The 14943-nt window shown below is 44.2% G+C and overlaps 1 protein-coding gene across 2 annotated transcripts in view; it reads left to right on the forward strand.

The window, feature by feature from the left end:
- The first annotated feature begins 359 nt into the window (after nt 1-359).
- The window catches only part of TMEM106C (transmembrane protein 106C), a 51566-nt gene continuing 36982 nt past the window's right edge, over nt 360-14943 (forward strand). The window contains exon 1 of one of the 2 annotated variants that reach the window (XM_073613665.1): nt 360-531. The gene's annotated coding sequence lies outside the window, so the exon portion shown is untranslated. The remainder of the gene's footprint in view (nt 532-14943) is intronic. The other variant, XM_073613664.1, reaches the window with a different exon arrangement.

The raw sequence follows: 14943 nt of genomic DNA on the forward strand, positions 1-14943 counted from the left end.
ATTGTCAGTTAAAGCGACACAGTGCCGTATCGCAAAAAATGGCCTGGTCAGGAAGGGGGTAAATCCTTTCCAGGGCTGAAGTGGTTAATTACCAAAAAAAATATATAAAGAGCTTTAGCTACAGAGAAACTGAAGTGCCTCCCACCTCACAATAGTCCGGCTATGGCCCTGCCAGATACATTAATAACACAACGGTAGTTCAGGCTCCCTAGACATGGCTGTATAGAACAGAAGCAAATGAGATGTCCAGGGTCAATCCTGGCGGGACGTGACAACAATTGCTAGCAGAGGCGCTCCTCTCCATTCTAGAGAGAACTCTTCGCCTCCCACCCTGTACTTAGCACCACTCACACGCCACACGTAAACAAACACGGCACTTCCGTTTCCGGTCACAAGGTGTGCACAGAGCCGGGGGGGAGGGGTTTGTCCGGCTCCGTGTGTGTTTTTGTTTTGCAGCGTGCACGATCCAACAGCCTCCGATATCAACATTGTGCGGGACACCCTGCCCCCGCCTCCCTCCCTGACCGGCAGGTGAGTGACGTCACCGTCCGTCCACCGTGACAAGTGTCCTCTTTTTATGTCGTGTTTGTTGTGCTAGATCGTTGTGTCTCCTTCCTAGGCTGAGGTCAGATGGGTGACTCTGCCACTAATTGTCCAGCAGCTGACGATTCATCAAAGTCACCAGCGTCAGGGCCATTGATTGTAATGGTGACCCAAAGGCTGATGACACATGGGTGACTCTTCTGCTAGGGACACATCGCCAACAGCAGGCTCACTAAAAAGGCTGTTTGTCCCTATAGAATGGCTCCCTCTGTAACCTCACACTGCGAGATGTCGCTCTGTCGCCGGCGTATATATTTACGCGGGGGGGGCCATAACAGGTTAAAACGCTCTGCAAGCCAATCAAAGCCCCGGTCACTAAATAAAATGGTAAGCTTACAGTCCTGTTCACACGTTTCTTTTGCTTTACTTCAAAAAGTATACCCAGTGTCCATTTCTTGGTGCTTCAAAGCATCTCCGAAGCCTCCATAGAAGTCTATGACCAAGCTTGCTTTCAGCACCTGCAGCTTTTGAGAGGATTTTATTCAGCTTAAGCCCTGGTTCACACCAGTGCGGTTCTGAAGTCACGCTTCTTCAGTGCAGTGCGAATTCATGTGCAGCTTGCTGATATCTGTGCTACTTCATTTCATAGATGTCAATGCAAGTCGCACTGAAATAGTGCAGGAACTTTTTTCAAAGTTGCTGCATGTTGAGTCGCAGCAATTTAAATGGTTCCATTGCCGCAAATGGGGTGCGACTTTAAACTGTCAAGTAGGGTTGCCAACTCATCTCTTTAAAACGGAACACACATTTAGTACACAGGTTCTGAGGCCGATTAAGGTGGAAATGAAACTCACTTGGTTATCTGCATTAAATTAGCGTCAGAACTTGTGTAATTCAGATGTGTTCGAGTTTAACCACTTCTGGACCGACCACCGTCGATATACGTCGGTCCTTTGACGTTAAATATCATTGTTATGGCAGTAAATAGCTGCCATAATCCTGGTATTTTTTTCAACGGCGGCAGGCGGGCGGTCTGCTTTCAGATAAAAGTGGTCTCCGCAGCGAGATCGCTTTTATCAGCGGTGAGAGAGGTGCCCACCAACCCTCCCACCGCATCCCGGTCGTCTTACCGGATAGTGGCAGAGATGGGGACAGCAACGATTTTCATTATCGATTTTTTGATTCACTTCAGCCCTAGTGTGCGGCGAATGGTCTGAGCACTGACAGGCTGACCCCCCACCCCTTCAACCTCTGCAATGCTGGCAGCACTCATCCGTCTATTTCCCAAAGACAACCTCTGGATATGACGCCTGTTCTGAGTGGAACATGTCCTGTTAAAGCGCTGTATGGTCTTGGCCATCATTCTGCAGCTCAGTTTCAGGGTTCTTCGCAATCTTCTTATAGCCTAGGCCATCTTTATGTAGAGCAACAATTCTTTTTTTATCACATCCTCAGCGAGTTCTTTGCCATGAGGTGCCATGCTCAACTTCCAGTGACCAGTATGAGAGAGTGAGAGCGATAACACCAAATTTAACACACCTGCTCCCCATTCACACCTGAAACCTTGTAACACTAACGAGTCACATGACACCGGGAAGGGAAAATAGATAATTGGGCCCAATTTGCACATTTTCACTTACTTTTCACTCACTTTTTTTGCCAGCAGTTTAGACATTAATGGCTGTGTGTTGAGTTATTTTGAGGGGACAGCAAATTTACACTGTTATACAAGCTGTAAACTCACTACTTTACATTGTAGTAAAGTGTCATTTCTTCAGTGTTGTCACATGAAAAGATATAATAAAATATTTACAAAAATGTGAGAGGTGTACTCACTTTTGTAAGATACTGTAAGTATCTGTAAAAAAAATGTTAACCCAAAAGAATATTTTAACATTTACCTTTTGGGCTTATTTACATGTGTAATTCACAGTGGATCTGTCTTCAGAGCACATTTGACAAGCCATGAGGTGGTGTTATGTTGCCTCCTCACCACCTGTTTAAACTCCTAAAAACCCACACCACCATGCCGCAAATGTGTATTTTGCACCACGGTATTCAATTGAATGGGTCACATTCAGGCAGCGGACTGCCCGCTGAGCCTGACAGTGGGGATAGATTTTGCCTAGGAGGGGCGCCTGCATGTCTGGAAATTCCACACGTGTGGCACTTGTGATGCCGTGCTCTGTCAGGTATTGGCACTGACCGAGGACCTGGCAGCTTATTTGCACATATGTGTCTGCCTTTCCGTGCATGTGTTCACAGGGCTTAACCTACTGGAAGGGAACCTGATTACCCACTTTCCACCTGGCCAATGTAGATAAATGGCCATTGCGTATGCGCAGCTCACTTTTTCATTGCCGGAGAAGACGGTGAACAGGCAGGTAGGGTTTTTTTATTGCAGAAAAGATGTTGCATGTCTCTTCTATAATAAAAGCCTGCCTGCCCGCTGTTAAAGTGGAAATGTAGTTCTGCTTTAAATTCTTGTTTCTTCTAGAGCAGGGGTCTCCAAAGTACAGCCCATGGGCCACATCTGGCCCGCTAGAACATTTTTCCGGCCCGCAGCTTGAGTCTTCAGACTCACTGCAGCGACTGGTGTCTGCTCAGGCTTTTTGGGGTTGCGGGTCTTCTGCTGCATACTCCTCCTCCTGCTACCCCACAAAGCCTGCCAATATTGGTTACTATGACCGCCAGTGAAATAATTAAGTGGAGACCCGCTGCACCTTCCTGTTCCTGCCCGCTGTTAGCATAAGTGTCTTTTACACAGAGTGCTTGTGCAACAGGAGGACCGGAGCTGGAAGGTGCAGCATATCTGCACTAAAGACGTTGATTGGATGCTAGTTGTTCCAGAAGCACACTCTGTTTTTTTTTGTTTTTTTTTATGGGGAGGCAAATGTACATGGGAGGAGCACTGAGGGGACACAACAAATAAGCAGGGCAGGTGGGGGGCTTTGAGGGGGACATAAATGTGCATGAGGGGGCTCTAAGGTGGAATAAAAAAAAAGTGGGTGGGGGCTCTGAGAGGGACATAAATATGTGTGGGGGGGCTTTGATGGGGACTCAAATGTGCAGAGGGGGCTCTGAGGGTTACACATGCACAGAGGGGGGCTCTGAGGGGTACACAAATGTGCATCAGGGGGCCTTTAGAGGGGCACAAATGTGCATCAGGGCTCTGAGGGGTACATAAATGTGTGTGGAGGAATCTGTGCATCAGGGAGCTTTGAGGGGGCACAAATGGGCATTGGGGGGCACAAATGGGCATCAGGGGGCTCTGAGGGGGAAACAAAAGTGCATGGGGAATCTGAGGGGGATGCAAGTCTGCATGGAAGAACCTGAGGGGGACACAAATGTGTATAGGAGAATCTAAGGAGGACACAAATGTGCGTGTGCGGGGGCTCTGTAAGGACACAAGTGTGTGTGTGTGTGTGTGTGTGTGTGTGTGTGTGGGGGGGGGGGGGGGGGGCTGGCGGTGCATGGGGCTATGATGGGGACACAAATATGTATAAGGGGGTCTATGAAGGGGACAAAAATAAGTGGGGGGGGGGGCTCAGAAAAAGACGCAAATGTGCAGGAGGGTGCCAAAGGAGACACAAATAAGCAGGGAGGCTCTGATAGGGACATAAATATGTGGGGGCTCTGCTGTGGACACAGATGTATGAGGAGACTCAGACGGGAACAAAGATGTATGGCCCCATGCACACTGAAAGTTTAGTCCTAGTGCATGAGGCTCTGGCATTTAGGTGCGGGCGGAGGATAAAGGAGCACTATCCAGCACCACTGCCAGCTGCCTGTCTATTGTATTCTGCTGCTGCTGCTGTGGATCATTTATAAATAACTTTTTTTTTTTCGGCCCGCAAATTTGTGCCAAATTTACAATGTGGCCCTCAGAGTGAAATGTTTGGAGACACCTGAACTAGAGGGTGGCATAAAAAGCAGTTTTACTTATCTCTCACTTCCCCAGCAGCCAGCACGCTTATCTCTCTCTCTCTCTCTGATAGTCCAGGATATGGGTGCGCTCTGGCATACAGGAATGCAGTACAATGTGTTTGTGTATTGCGTACAGTATTGTATGGATTTCAATGCAGCAGTATTGTATGCTATGGAGACATTCACACCGTGCTGTGTTGGTCTGTAGTATATCGCTGTGTAAACCAAAGCAAGAAAAATCTGCGTTCCCGGTCCAATTTGACCATATTTTAAGCAGTATGCACATACATGTTTGTGCAAACGCTTACATGTATATTGCGAAAATGGACATAGCCATATGTGCCTTTGCTACCGCCCAGTGACTTGAGGGTAAGGGGAGATGTAAACATACGCAATGTGTATTGAAGCCAGCACAGGTTCAGAATGACCTTGGGTTCTGATGTTGTTCTGCACCTGCGCTGCTACCTGCACATTGCGTATGTTTACATCTATTCTCTGGCCACAAATTACTTGAATAAGTCATTCACTAGGCTGCAGCTCAGGTGCAGAATGATGGAAGCTTTCATTCACAACTGAAGACAAAAGTCATTGTGCACCTGCATGTCTGCTGCCTATTAGAGCTTTCTGGCCAAAATGAGAATCACAATTTTTTTTACTTAGCATAAAAAGATCACAATTCTCTCACGATTCTTGCAACGTATTTTTTTTTTTTTTTTGGAGAGAAATTGATTGGGAGAGAGAGAATAAAAAGAGTTTGCTGATTCTAAAAGAAAAACAAAAAAGCAGTATAGCAGGCAGCTCACATTTCGCCAGTGCCACTCAGTGCTGCAGCCACTCTTGTGCTGATGTGCTGTCCCCGAGACCTCTGGGAAGAAAACATACTTACCGACCAATCACATTCTTGTTTGCTGACGTCAGACGTTTCACGCTGGCTCCGACGGCTTCCCCTCTGCTCCGAAACAGGCAACATCACGGGGAAACCATCGATCGCTACACAGCGCGCGCTTTTAAACTGACAATTTGCTGAATGGTCAGAATCGCTCAAATCTGGAGCTGCGATCGTGGCAGGCGGAGAATCGCAATAAAGATTCTCCGCGATTAATCGTGCAGCTCTACTGCCTATTGATTGTCTCATTCAAGTCATTCAGGGCCTAAGGTAATATGTACACAAAAAGTGTAATGGCCGCCACAAGTTTCCCTTACACATTTTGGCTCATACGGACATAAGTGTGTGTATATCCTTATGCGTTGAGATACAGTATGAACCACTTTTTACACATAATCTTGCTACCAGCAAGAGCCTGCTAAAAATATACGACCATGTGCATGAGGACTTCTATTGCAGGACTGCTGGTCCTGCATCAGCAGAGTACAGTCATAGGATTGAACAAGCCCCAGAGAAAGCCCAGCAATGACTGTTTACTTTGTGACTGTCTCAGCTTAAAGCTAACCACATAGGTGGGGCTTAATGAGAGAAATCTATAGATTTGCGCTAATTAGCGTAGATTGAGAAATCTGCACTGCCAGCTATTGTATTTTGACAGCCATGGTGTCCGTGACTTTCTGAATACCTGAACGGTGATTGCATATGACTGGATGCAATGACCATTTGTATTTTTTCACCCAGCTCCTTTGAATTTGGAATTGCCTTTTATCGCGTCAAATGGTGCCGAAAAAAAGACACCCACAGCTCAAATTTTAGATGATTCAGCAGGAACCGTCTGAAATTTAAGCCATTGATGGCCAACCTAAAGTGTTCGTTACCCCAGCATTTCATATTCCTGATATGTGCCTGCTGTATGTTGTACTTGTATGAGAACGTATCCTGTTCTCTTTGTATTGCTTCTTTTGTGTGAAATCCCTGGTGTTCCTGCCAGTCCCTCTGCTTCCCTATTAAAAACTGGCCACATTAAAGTGGTTGTAAACCCTTACAGACCACTTTGACCTACAGTTAAGCCTAGATTAAGGCTTACCTGTAGGTCCAAGAAATATCTCTTAAGCCTACATGGTTTAGGAGATATTTGCAAAAAGACAGGCACCGCTGTCTACGGCGCATGCGCCATAGACAGCGGCGCACTGAGCATGCCGCTGCTAACGGCGATATGCCGTTAGTGGCGGCTCCCGTGCGCGGGAGTGACGCCATCGCGGCTCCGGCTAATCACAGCGTCGAAGCCACGATACCCGTAAAGAAGATGGACGCTCCGTAGCAGAGGGGACAGCGGTGACATCGCAGGCTCCTGTGTCAGGTAAGTGACACATAGTGGGCTACTATGTGATGCATAGTAGCCCAGTATGCTTTACCTTTGCAGGGAAACAAAGAGGAAGTAAACCCTGCTGTTTCTCATCCCCAGCTCTTATATACAGAGGGAATGTGATCACTTATAAATCACTTTTTTTATATCTATACACAAATGTTTTGCCCTTTATTTTAATGTTAAACTGAAGGGGTTGTTTTACAAGGTGGTCGCTTACAATCACTTTAAGCAAAAAGCTAGACATTTACAACACATGCTTTTCACATCAAAGCAGCAGTCATCCTGGTTAAAAAAAAGGATAGGGAATTTTCTAGACTGTGGTAAACATAAAATATTGATATGCAGTATTTTACATAGTTGCATAGTCGGTAAGGTTGAAAAAAGACACCAGTCCGTCCTGTAGTGTGTAAGTGTGCTTATGTTTATGTCAATAGTATAAATATCCCTGTATGTTGTGATCGTTAAGGTGCCTATCTAATCATTTTTTTAAGCTCACTGCTGATACCACTGCTTGTGGAAAAGAATTCCACATCCTTACCGTTCTGACAGTAAAGAACCCTCTATGCAGTTTATTTTTTTGTTTTCCACCTTTTTTATTTGGTACAAAGAAATATTACAAAAAGCTTATTGACATATGCCATAAAATGTACAATCAAAGTAATTTCTACAAAAAGGAATAACAATATATATTAGGCGGTTCTTGAATGGAGTATAAATTTATATATAAATATAGCAATTCCTATTATACATTAAACTCTATATTCATACAATACTCTTCAGTGAACTTCAGTATTTAGTAGAATTATTCAGGGTTAAAGAAGAGATTAGCATGGTTAAACCATGGGTCCCATTTCTTTGTGTAGAATTGGTTAGTGTTTTGTAGTGTGTGGAATATTTTTTCCATTAAATTTAATATTGTTAATTCTGGTTTTCAAATGTGAAAGAGGAACTGTGGGGGATTTCCAATGGTATGCTATCAACCAGCTTACAGCAACACATATTGTGTGGATCAATCTCATATTATGTATGGAAAGACCGATGATAGGGGAAAATAGGAGACAGTTAAATTTAGTGAGGTTTATGTTGCTATTTGAGATTTTGGAGGCAAATTTTTCCAGTTGTTTCCATATCTGAGTAACTCTATCACAATCCCAGAAGATATGAGAAAAGGATCCTGCTGAATTGCAACCTCTGAAACATGTATGAGGGGTGTCAGGGAAAATGGCATGAATTTTTACTGGAGTATAATACCACCTTGTAAAAAGTTTGATTGCAGTTTCTTTGATCATAATTGATCTTGTGCATTTGTGTAAGTTAGAGATACATTTGTCCCAGTTTTCCATTGTAAATGAGAAATCACATTCTTGTTCCCACTTGAGCATATAGGGAAGTTTGGATTGTTCTGCATTATTGACTAGATTAGAGTAGATTTCAGATATCAGGCCTGCTCTCCTAGGTGTTTTTAGACAAATGTTTTCAAAAAATGATGGTGGGAGTGAGTTTACTGTTTGGAAATATGTACTAAAAAAATGTCTGATTTGGAGAAATTTATTAAACTCAGTATTGGGGATCTGATGTCTAGATTTCAATGAAGAGAATGAAGTGAAGTTGTTGTTTTCTAAAAAATTATAGAGGGATATTAGGTTATTATTTGTCCACCATGAAAAGTCTCCTCTCTCATTTGAGGAAAGGGGGAATTTTGGGTCACCAATAAAAGATGCAAGTGGAGGTGTGTTAGCCCTCTATGCAGTTAAAGGTTAAACCACTTCTCTTCCAATTTCAGTGAATGACCTCGTGTCTTTTTTAAACTCCCTTTCACTGAAAAGTTTTTTCCCCTATGCTAGGGTCACCAGTACAGTATTTGTACATTACTATTATATCCCCTCTCAAGCGCGTCTTCTCCAGAGAGAATAAGTGCAATGCTTGTAGTCTTTCCCCATAGCTGAGATCCTCTAGTCCAGTGATGGCGAACCTTGGCACCCCGGATGTTTTGGAACTGCATTTCCCATGATGCTCATGCACTCTGCAGTGTAGGTGAGCATCATGGGAAATGTTCCAAAACATCTGGGGGCCAAAGTTCGCCATCACTGCAACCCCCTTATTAGCTTTGTTTCCCTTCTCTGGACTCTCTCCAGTTCCAGCACGTCCTTCTTGAGAACTGGTGCCCAGTACTGGATGGCATACTTCATATTTTATTAATGAAGAAATGATATTGCACTATTTTTTTTTTAGTCCTCAGAATAATAAATACATAAAATACATACTAAACATTATAAAAATGAACACATACTTTCCTGTCTTCAGCAATATCTAATAATAATAGAAAGCGGTGAAATAATCAAACTATCCAAATGACATGCTCTTGTTGGCAGATTTGTCCTTGTTACGTATACATTTGTAGTGTTTGAGAAGTGAGTAAGATCAGCTGCAGTGCAAAGGCTTTTTGCTTCTCATTTGCTGACAAAGAATTAATGCTTCCATTGTTTGTTTTATGTGCTGACTGCATGTGAAATAGCCAGGCTTTTTTTTTATCAGATTCCAGCCTAAAGCTGAAGTTTATTTAGCTTATATTTTGCCCTCCATGGTTTCTCCTTCCCCCTCTCAGTAACAAAGTAATGACACTTTACATAGGTTGGACTTGATGGACTTTTGTCTTTTTGACCTCACCTACTATATAACTATATAACTTATGACTTAAACTTTCTGTTTTTATTGTGTCACAGAATTTATAGCAGTAATGCTGGGTTCACACCATGTCGAATTGGATGCGGATGGTTCCTCGCATCCAATTCGCAATAGCAGGAGATTTTGACTGGCTCTCTATGGAGCCGGTTCACATATCTCTGCTGTAGGTCCAGTGCGTTTTGCACAAAAATGCAGCGCGTCTTTTGGTCCATTTCAGGTCCTAATTCGGCCCAAAATTTGGACCTGAAACGGTGAAAGGGGACGCACCGGAACCCTGCTGTGAGATGAATGCGGTGATGGTGTGAAGCCTTACCCTGGGTTCACAATGATGCGATGCGGGAACCAGCGTTGGTTCCCGCATCGCTCCTTTCCAGCAGGCCTTGTGCGAACAAAGTTAATGACACCCCCAGGATAGTTCACAGATCGCAGTGCAAACTGTGAACTGGCACAGGAATCGGATCGCATAGGTGAGAACACCCATACGATCTGATTCTAGTGTGGGGAAAAACAAGTCCTTGCACTATTTTATGTGTGAATCTAATGTGAGCTCAACCATACAACTGTATGGCTGAACTTGCATTGCTCAGAAATTGCATGTGATCGGCACCTGCAGTGCGGGTGCGAATCACATGCGATCTTTGAGATCGTGCTAGTGTGAACCCAGGCTTAATGTGTGGGGAGCTTCACAAAAGTAAGTTTTCAAGATGTTCAGATTAATAGAAGGTTAGAAATACCGTATATACTCTGAGTATAAGCCGACCCAAATTTAAGCGGAGGTTCCTAATTTTACCACAAAAAACTGGGTAAACTTATTGACTCGAGTATAAGCCTAGGGTGGGAAATGCAGCAGCTACTGGTAAACAATGCCCATCTGCAGCCTTACTGTGCCCATCTGCAGGCTCACTGTGCCCATCTGCAGCCTCACTGTGCCCATTTGTATCTTTGATTACAAACAGTGGGTGTCTCCCGCTGTGTCATGCAACTGCAGTCTTAGTTTGGCGGCCGTCCACTGTAAAAAAGCCCCGCCTCCTCCTCGTCCTTGATAGACGGAACACTGATTCAGTTTCCCAGCATTGTATCAGTGTTCCGTCTATCACGGACGAGGAGGAGGCGGGGTTTTGTTACAGTGGACGACCGCTGAACAGTTAAGACTGCATGACACAGCGGGAGACCCTCACTCGAGTTTAAGCCGAACTCGATTATATACGGTAATTGAAATTCAATGGGATGTGGAAATGAATATATGGTTTTATAACATAGATACTTTCTGAAGGTTTTTGTCTGACCTGTGTTCTTTTCACAAAGATCCCTCCAATGAGTAAAACATTAAAACAAAAAAGGCGATAATAAGTTCCATTTGTTCCAGTAAGTTTATGAATGCTTTTCTTTACATTATTGCGGTTGTACCAGCAGTACCTGTTCCTTTCCCTGTGTCCTCTATAAACACCTATAGAGGATGCAGGTTCCACCCATATTGACTCACCTGGCAAGCATGTATTAGTGTTAGCACCTGATTAGTGACTATGCAGAATATAATGATAGTGACACAAACAAAATACAGCACACAGCGTGCTGAGAAATTGTTCATAGAACAATATATAAAGTGTTTTCTACTCACTTTTGAAATGAGAGAAATTTCCATTTTAGACAGTTTTTGCGTGGAACATTTTTTCCCCATTGAAATATTTCCCTTCTCGTGTTGCTGTCATGACCGCTCTAAAATGGAAGATTTCTCCTTACTTTTGTCTTGCTGATGATAGTCACAAGTACAAATAGAAGGGTGAATCTCCCTAGCTAAATTCCAGATTAAAAAGGTTTGCCTTTACATACACTTTTTAACCCTTTCGTGACTAAGCCTATTTTTTAACGTTAGCCCAATTTTTTTTTGTATAATGTGAAAGATGCTGTTATGCCGAGTCAATAGATACCAAACATGTCACGCTTTATAATTGCACGCACTCGTGGAATGGCGTCAAACTACGGTACCTAAAAATCTCCATAGGCGACACTTTCAATTTTTTTTACGGTTACCAGGTTAGAGTTAGAGGAGGTCTAGAGCTAGAATTATCGCTCTCGCTCTGATGATTGCGGCGATACCTCACGTGTGATTTGAACACCGTTTACATATGCGGGCACAACTTCCGTATGCGTTTTCTTTGCTGCGCAAGCTCGTGGGGACAGGGCGCTTTCAAAAAAAAATTTTTTTCTTATTTATTTAAAAAAAAAAAAAAAATGATCACTTTTATTGCTGTCACAAGGAATGTAAACATCCCTTGTGACAGTAATAGATGGTGACAGGTACTCTTTATGGAGGGATCGGGGGTCTAAAAGACCCCTGATCCCTCCTTTGCACTTCAAAGTATTCAGATCGCCATTTTCAGCGATCCTGAATACTGTATTTTTTTTTTTTTAAACCGGCGCCATTGGCAGCCGAGTAAACGGGAAGTGACGTCGGCTTCGTTCGAGACTGTCACTAGGCGCTAAAGGGGGCGGATTGGTGATCATACCTCTTGGTGGATCGGGAGGCCCGGTAAGAGCGGCGGGAGGCGGGGACCTCCCCTCCCGCTCCTCCGGTATAACAGCCGAGCGGTTTTTAGCCGCATCGGTTGTTATACCTGGAAAGCCGATCGCCGGCTCTAAAAAATAGTACCGGGATGATGCCTGCAGCTGCGGGCATCATCCCGGTATAACCCCCGAAAGCCGAGTACGCACGTCTGCGGACGGGAAGGGGTTAAGGTGTACTTTCCTGGTAAAAAAAATAAAGTGGTGGTTTAATAAAATGGCAGTTAGCCTCACAAGCTAAAATCCGTTATTTCTGCGGTAACTGCATGTCCTTGGAAGCATTATAAACTTGGCACTCTCCCTGGTGATGTTGTAAAGTATACACGTTAAGAAAGTTCCTGGAATACCAGGTTTTTGCCCGTTCACACTGCAGCTCATCTATTTTCACACTGCAGCTCATCTATTTTCACACTGCAGTGCTTCTAAAACGTACTATACACTTTAAAAAAATTCATAGTGCCTTTATAATGCGTTGTATGCAGTGAATAACAGGTTGTTAGGGACATAGTTGGGTGTTGGCTTCAGCTATTCATTGGTTGTTAAAGACGCCTGGGGGTGGTTGTTAAGGAGCTTGAACCCGCCGGTATCCTTAAAGCGGTAGTAAAATAAACCTGCAAGACAATAGCATAATGTGCTAGTAGTCATCGCATACTAACACATTATGAAATAGTTACCTTAGAACGAAGCTCCCGCAGCTCGCTTGGTCACCGCCGAGGGGGCTGACATGTTCCCTCTGCATTTCTTTTGGGTTCACAGGCTGCGGCGCTGTGAGTGGGCGCGCGGGAGTCCTTCGTTCCGGCAAGTTCAAGCATGAGCCGCTGGACCTTCAGCGCACGCTGACATCAGCAGCTGCATGAAGGGTAAATATCTCCTAAACCATGCAGGGTGATGGGTAGAAATGACCAAGCGTGCCCCCCTTGTACCTCCAATGTGTTCCTCTCTGGTCGAGTGGTTCGGCCAGCAGTGCAAAGACAGAGCAGAGCCCACCATCTTTTGCCCCATCATTACACAGGACACTGCAGAGGGGGAGGAGCCAGGAAAATGGGGTGGGGCAGAAAGGAACTGAACCATTCTGAATGTTTGTGGGGGCGACCAAACCTTGAACTGAAAGCTGGGAGAAGCTCAGGCGGCATGTGAAGGTAGGAGAACGGGCTGCCAAACAGATTGTGGAGGTACGGGGACATACAGTGGTGACGGAAAGTATTCAGACCCCCTTAAATTTTTCACTCTGTGTTATAGTGCAGCCATTTGCTTTAATCATTTAAGTTCATTTTTTTTCCTCATTAATGTACACACAGCACCCCATATTGACAGAAAAACACAGAATTGTTGACATTTTTGCAGATTTATTAAAAAAGAAAAACTGAAATATCACATGGTCCTAAGTATTCAGACCCTTTGCCGTGACACTCATATATTTAACTCAGGTGCTGTCCATTTCTTCTGATCATCCTTGAGATGGTTCTACACCTTCATTTGAGTACAGCTGTGTTTGATTATACTGATTAGACTTGATTAGGAAAGCCACACACCTGTCTATATAAGACCTTACAGCTCACAGTGCATGTCAGAGCAAATGAGAATCATGAGGTCAAAGGAACTGCCTGAAGAGCTCAGAGACAGAATTGTGGCAAGGCACAGATCTGGCCAAGGTTACAAAAACATTTCTGCTGCACTTAAGGTTCCTAAGAGCACAGTGGCTTCCATAATCCTTAAATGGGATGACCAGAACCCTTCCTCGAGCTGGCCGCCCAGCCAAACTGAGCTATCAGGGGAGAAGAGCCTTGGTGAGAGAAGTAAAGAAGAACCCAGAGATCACTGTGGCTGAGCTCCAGAGATGCAGTCGGGAGGTGGGAGAAAGTTGTAGAAAGTCAACCATCACTGCAGCCCTCCACCAGTCAGGGCTTTATGGCAGAGTGGCCCGACAGAAGCCTCTCCTCAGTGCAAGACACATGAAAGCCCGCGTGGAGTTTGCTAAAAAAAAAACACCTGAAGGACTCCAAGATGGTGAGAAATCAGATTCTTTGGTCTGATGAGACCAAGATAGAACTTTTTGGCCTTAATTCTAAGCGGTATGTGTGGAGAAAACCAGGCACTGCTCATCACCTGTCCAATACAATCCCAACAGTGAAGCATGGTGGTGGCAGCATCATGCTGTGGGGGTGTTTTTCAGCTGCAGGGACAGGACGACTGGTTGCAATCGAGGGAAAGATAAATGCGGCCAAGTACAGGGATATCCTTGACGAAAACCTTCTCCAGAGTGCTCAGGACCTCAAACTGGGCCGAAGGTTTACCTTCCAACAAAACAATGACCCTAAGCAGCTAAAATAACAAAGGAGTGGCTTTCACAACAACTCCGTGACTGTTCTTGAATGGCCCAGCCAGAGCCCTGACTTAAACCCAATTGAGCATCTCTGGAGAGACCTAAAAATGGCTGTCCACCAAGGTTTACCATCCAACCTGACAGAACTGGAGTGGATCTGCAAGGAGGAATGTCAGAGGATCCCCAAATCCAGGTGTGAAAAACTTTGTGCATCTTTCCCAAAAAGACTCATGGCTGTATTAAATACTGAGCAAAGGGTCTGAATACTTAGGACCATGTGATAATTCAGTTTTTCTTTTTTAATAAATCTGCAAAAATGTAAACAATTCTGTATTTTTCTGTCAATATGGGGTGCTGTGTGTACATTAATGAGGAAAAAAATGAACTTAAATGATTTTAGCAAATGGCTGCAATATAACAAAGAGTGAAAAATTTAAGGGGGTCTGAATACTTTCCGTCCCCACTGTATGTGTAGCTATATAACCAGCATCTTTAAGAAAAAAAAAAAAGAGTCATGTGGCCCCAAAAAAAACCACAACGCAGCGCAGTGATGTGAAAAGTCTCATAGGATTTAAAGGGAAATAATTCTGATGCACTTTTGTCACTCTGGAAATGTGCTTCCTAGTGGACCAGTGTGAAAGGGCCCTG

The sequence above is a fragment of the Aquarana catesbeiana genome, linkage group LG02 (assembly GCF_042186555.1).
Source record: "Aquarana catesbeiana isolate 2022-GZ linkage group LG02, ASM4218655v1, whole genome shotgun sequence".
Lineage (NCBI taxonomy): Eukaryota > Metazoa > Chordata > Amphibia > Anura > Ranidae > Aquarana > Aquarana catesbeiana.